This window comes from Akebia trifoliata, chromosome 3 (genome assembly GCF_017979445.1).
Source record: "Akebia trifoliata isolate Shusen 1 chromosome 3, ASM1797944v1, whole genome shotgun sequence".
NCBI lineage: Eukaryota > Viridiplantae > Streptophyta > Magnoliopsida > Ranunculales > Lardizabalaceae > Akebia > Akebia trifoliata.
Genome location: NC_141377.1, coordinates 19641512 through 19647882, shown reverse-complemented (window position 1 = coordinate 19647882; position 6371 = coordinate 19641512). Strand labels below are relative to the sequence as shown.

General features: G+C 35.6%; 1 long non-coding RNA gene across 1 annotated transcript; it reads right to left on the bottom strand.

The window, feature by feature from the left end:
• Window positions 1–1245: 1245 nt before the first annotated feature.
• On the bottom strand, window positions 1246–3009 carry LOC147406114 (uncharacterized). Its single transcript, XR_015176277.1, has 3 exons — window positions 2578–3009; window positions 2325–2419; window positions 1246–2234 (listed from the first exon to the last, which is right to left on the bottom strand). It is a non-coding gene; the product is annotated as an uncharacterized LOC147406114 (long non-coding RNA).
• Between the last annotated feature and the right edge of the window lie 3362 nt (window positions 3010–6371).

The window sequence follows — 6371 nt, the reverse complement described above, 5'->3', positions numbered from 1 at the left end:
ATAGTAATTTATGTAGGTTCAAGTTCATCAAAAAACAATAGTGGAAACTCTAGTAAAGAAAGGAAACTCTAGTAATTTTTCTAGTTTTAGTTATAAAAAAAACTTGTTTTTAAATGTGTCCTATCTCGAGTGTTACTAGAAAGTTAGTGGCCCCAATAGATGACATTAATAGAGGGAAAGTCAATTGAGATGTTTTGATCATGTGTAATGAAGAACTGTAACATCCACAATTAGATTTAATGTACAAGCTGTAAGGTCTAATTGAAAATGACCTAAATATAAATTATTTTAAGATATGAATGACAAGTGCATCAAGGATGATAACCCAATCATGGTTGGTGACCTGGGCGCCTTCATTAGAAGGGTACATCAAAATAAATGCTTATGTGTCGAGTGCTGAAAACATAAATGGTTTTGGCTTCATCACAAGGGATCCTAGAGGGAAGTTTTTGTTTGTAGGTGATGGTCCATCTGGTTCAATGATATAAGCTCCGATTGAGCTTGAAGCAATCTATGTAGGGCTGTCATATAATCTTCAAAAAGGTATGCTAATGTGATTGTCTTAGCTGATTCAAAGTATGCAGTCCAGTAGTGGACTGCATTACCTCTGTTTTCGAGGCCTTGTGGAAGCATATTAACATCATTTGGAAATTTGAGGAAGCTAGAAGCAAGTGTTCAACACCAACACTAATATAAAACTGAACCTTGCACCTAAGAGGATTTAAAATCAGGATTACTAGGGATTACCAACACAAATCCAAATATGCATGAAATCAAATTTCAAATAAAAAAATCAGAACGCATGTAATATATGTGTATTTGTACATCCTTAGAATGTAAATATGCACTAATGTAAACATAACATAGCAGTATCAAAATGAATAGCTCGAAGAACTCGTAGGGGATCATCCAAAAACTTCTCCATCGGAGGTAAAGGAGTCACTATCTTTCCAGCTTTTAGATCATTTATACATGAATAAAAGAATGATGTGTAAAGATACAATGGATAAGTAACTCTTGCAATGGAACTAAATAGATCATCAAAATAACAAGATTGTTAAAAGATTACCTTCAACTCTGGGATAAACTGCTATTTTTTAATCGACAACTGTATTCACCTCTCCCAGCAAAAATTTCAAATCCACTTGAAGAGTAGTTCAACAAGTACATCAAAACAAATTCAACTTCTGATATGCATATTTACACAATACAATCAGCAAACCAAAATTAAGAAAAATCTAATGGCATTGAGTGCACACGACCACACTGACAGTGATGGCACAAACCTCAAAATGTGCTTCAATTGTGAATTTCTCTAAAATGAATGTTCTACTGTTTTGGGAATTTTTTCCCCATGAATTCAAACTATTAAAGTATAGAAATTAATATTTATATAGGCAATGACACTTCTAAAAGAAAGTAAGAAAGGAAAGCTTTATTTATATTAAATATTACAAATTGAGAAACTTACCAACAAATTTTGGATTTCTATTGATGTTTTACTTGAGAGTCCAATACTTCAAGTTTCCCACCTTGAAGAGCTGTCACAGAAGGAATGTGTTGGATCATCCAATGGTCCACTCCTTCTCCTTCACGATGATGATGATGGTGGTGGCGGCGCAACCTCTTGATGAAGTCTTCCGGCATGTCATCTATCAGGAGTGTATGAAGGGATTTGAGATGTTGAAAGCCATGGGGAAGCTTCTTCAACTTTGGGCAATCTGTCATAAAAAGTTCTTTTAAGGATGGCATCATCTCCTCCTCTATCTCACTCAATTCCTCCAGCTCAGGCAAACCATATATCCCTAAGCATTTCAGTTTTGGAAAACTTAATTGTCGTCCCTCATTGCTGCTGCTGCTAGTGCTACCCCAACCAATCTGCCTTCCCAAGTAACTGTCCTGATATAGTATAAGTACCTTCAAATTGGGCAATTGTGCCAAGGTGCCGAGTGGGCCTTCCATTAAATTGTTATTATGTAATACTATTCTCTGTAGGCAATTCAGAGAGCGTGTCCAATGCGGTAAGTGCCCTTCCTTCATAACCCGCCATAAATACAATTTTATGGAGAACAGAACGTCCATCTAAATTGTGCTTCATGTGATGACTAAAGAGTGATCCTTGGATTTTACAAGAGACCCAATGTCTTCAATTGCTGAATATGCTCAAGTGGGAGGGGAGGAGGTGACCAACTGGAGTTTGCCATCTCACCGTCAACGTCCTCCACGACATAATCCTAATAGTCAAAAAGCAACTTCAGTGATGAATGATCATAAATTCGATCTCTAATGAATTTTTAATAGAAACAAGAGCTGCAAAGATTCACCAAGGTAACGATGATGCCACTGGCTGTGTCACAACAGTGACTCACTTTTGTAAGCATCCTTTTTGCAAGGATGTGATAATGTCATTGCCAAATACCTTGCCCAAACAAAACAAAGAGATAGAGAGAGAGAGAGAGAAGTTAACAACTTGCTCCAACTGACATCTACTCGTACTATCTTGAACAACGCGAGAGAAAGAAAGGTTGTCCATAGTGTCACGTAAATAGCAGAGAAGCACGGGCAGAGAAGCATTACCTTGCCAATGGCAGCGGTGGTGTTTCCGGCAGTCATAGGTGGATTGGTTTCCTGTCTTGAACCCTTCAATTTCCCGTTCTGTGGCCATTTGATCAAGATAGTAGATACTTGGGAAGACTTCTGAGTGGCCATCCTTGGTAGCTCTCCGGGACAAGCTCACCAAAGGTACTTCATGTGCTATAAGTGGCCCCCATAGGAAAGACAAGCCTGTTTTAGTAGCTCCAAGCCCTTGTCTAGTCCCTTGAGAAGGTCCCAACTGATATGCTTGTTGATAATAAGACCTTGAAAGCCCAAACCCTGATCTGCTTGCACAATGAGAATCTTAGATTTATCAAATGGGGGTACATTGAGAAGCTTGTCATTGGCAATTAGGATGGAGCCAACCACCACACGAGATGCTGCTTCATGCAATTCATCTGATATGCAGAAATCTATTTTAAACATAAAATCAACACACACACACACACACACACACACAAACACACACACACACACACACACACACACACACACACACACACACACACACACACACACACACACACACACACACACACACATATATATATATATATATATATATATATAATATATAAGAAAAAGAAAGGGAAAAAAGCCCACTTATCCCTTACAGATACATAAGCATTGAAATTGATCCAGCACCCATTAGCTTAGAAAGGTTGGGTTTTAGTCCAATTGTAATAGCAAGGAAAGAAACATGCAAACTCATGGCTGTGGAGCAGAATGCCAGCTGATTGAGCTAAGTGAAGCTTACTTCACAGTTCAACCAATGCTTCTCATAAGCAATACTATGCTGCTAGTATAAGAGAGAGAAATTGAAAATGACCATACTAACCATCAGAAGACCGTGATTATCTTGCACTCCATGTTAACCATTATGAAAATGAACACTGGTATTGTTTTAAATTTGAAGTGCTCAAGTGATTTCTCTAAAGAAAACAGGAAGCAAAAACAACAAATACTTGGCATCTAAATAACGATGATACCTGCGTGTGGCTACCACGACAAAGGTTCAAAACCCACCTTTCACCCACTACTTACTAACTTGTATCTCACTTGCCAAGCAAAGGAAAGAAAAACTTCATAATTCAACTTGAGATGATTTAAAAACTATTCCTACTTGTGATATTTCCATATTTATTTATATAGACAGCAAAAGTAACTCTTTTTAGAAAAACAGAATGAACTCCAACAATGCATAGCATGATGCCAGCGTAGATACATACATATATCCAAGTACATGAAAATGCATGTATTTTATAACTTCATTAAACAACGATGGATTAAAACAAAATGGGACAATTAGAGACCCAGACAGAAGAAGCAACACAAATTACTTTAAATAGCAAACAAACAGATTAATCCTTGAAACAAATGCATTTCCTGATTTTTCTCAATCTCTTCTGGCAGCAACAATTCTGAATCATATTAGACAATTTCACTCTAGATCTTCTGAAGTAATTTGTTGAAAGCATAAATATCTATACGTCTGTTCAGACCCCAGTTTTAAAACTCGTCCAACAACAAGATTACTGTTAGTCCATTCAGATTACCAATGTGAAACACATGTTAGAACATGACTTGGGAGAGTCATCTATCTGAGTCTTGGAGGCATTCAAGGCAGATATCTACAATGAATCACCCGTCTCAGCTTTGAAAACTCGGTCAAGTCGATCAGTTCTTGCATTTTTCATCATTTTTGAGAATTTAAATGGTTATATTGTATATAAATTATATTTTATGATTGGGCATATATTAATACAACTTATAATATGAAAATAAACATTATTTAATTATAAAAATACATTCATAAAAATAATTTTAAATCAACACGATAAACAATGCATGGAAACTACAAAAAGTTTGTTAATCTGAAATACATGGCAAGAGATAACAAAACCAAGTTCGTGAATAAATATTTTAAAAATGATGCATGGTTTAGTAAACAATAACTCTAATAGTCTCAGGGATTGAGAGAAAGTATGTCATTCACAGATTCACTGTCAAATGTGATGCCTTGGAACAAAGCAATTCAACATAAACAAAGAGAACACATTCTCATTGAAATAGCCAAACAAATCACGAACATCCTGTGAACATACGGTTTGAGTGAAAGGTATTGTCCATTAATACTTGAGGCAAAAGGAAAACAAAATGATATCTCTAGCATTAATTCCATAAAATTATGGACAACGGAGAAATAAATGGTACCTTTAAAGCTGCACGTTTGAATGGTCGAAGATATGATTTGACTAACTTATAGATAAATATATCTAAAGGCACAACGCAGCTTCCATCTCGCAACCATGGGTGAGCTGACAACATAGAAGTGTTTGTTAGTTTCCAACATGCCAAAAATAGGCCACACCCAAATGCTGTCACTAACAATAGATATCCCAAATGTTCAACATTTAACTGAAAGCAATAGCAAAAGAAGAACTAGAAGCAAAAGTAAAATCCAATGACTACTATAATCAACTAAAAAGATGGACATACAAGAAAAATAAAGAATAATAGGCTTTTAACATAAATTTTTTGGATTTTAAAGCAGATTAATGACATAAACTACAGGAATCAAAAAAGAATAATTCACTTCACTTTTAGTCATCCAACCCAATATAAAACATTATCTAAAATAGAAATCAGTTTATAATCTATCAGAAATTAGGAAAAAAAAAACCTTTTTCATCGCCATATCAGGTATCCAGATAATCACACTTGAGGTTGTTCCCTATATTTGGTTAGATTTTCTGTTTCAGTCTTTTTAAGATTTCTAAACTAAATAACATAAACAAGCATAAAAAGCTTTCAATCGCATAAAGAAACCATAATAGGCATCAAATTATTATAACTCTACAATGTCAATGTCAAATAAATTTTCATGGCAGATGGATTCGGGCTTCCTTGCCTTATTAATATCTCCACCTCTTAAAAATGAGTTTCCCATGGATACATACAAGAGTGTTAGGCTTTTTTCTTCAAATAAGTTGGAACTAATATGAAAAACAACAATTCTGAATCCAAAATTAATTAAAAAAACAATTCTGGACTATAAACTATTTTAATAAAAATACAAGAAAATCCTTTTATCCTCAATCACCAACAATAGATTCCTCCAAAACTAAAAAGACCCAATCTTACCCAAATAGGAAATTAAAAATGGGAGAAAGCAAACCTTTATAAGCAATTCGAAGGAGAAAGAAGAGAAATCCTAGGGTTTACTTCTATGGAGGAGCTTAATACCCTTTGAAATCGTTGAAATCCCTTCGATAGAATGATGCCCTTAGAAATTACAGAGTTTTTGATGGAAAATCTTGAAATCGCAGGGTTTCTACTTGAAGTCGCTGAGAAATATACCCTTTGGAGGCGATGATGCCCTTTGTAAAAGCTCCAAGTGAAAAACCAGAGATTGAGAGAACAAATTCTTCTCTTCATCAACCTTCGAATTAAATTTGTTTGAAGCGTTATAATAGGATCGAAGCATCGATCTCATCAAACCGAACTTTCAAAAATTTGATGGCTTATAGCACACAATCCATGCCATCGAGCTTGCAATTTTTCACGTAGTTAGAGAGAGAGCAAAGAGCAGAGAGTGAGAGGGCCGAGAGAGAGAGAGAGAGAAAGAAGAAAGAGAGAAAGCAAAGAAAGAGAGTAGAGAGGCAAGTGTAAAAAATTTAATTTTTTTAGTGGCGGGTAGGCGTTTCTGCTGCTTCGTGCACACAAATATGCGGGAACTCATTTAGCGCGATTTTTTTTATATAGGAAAGTTATAC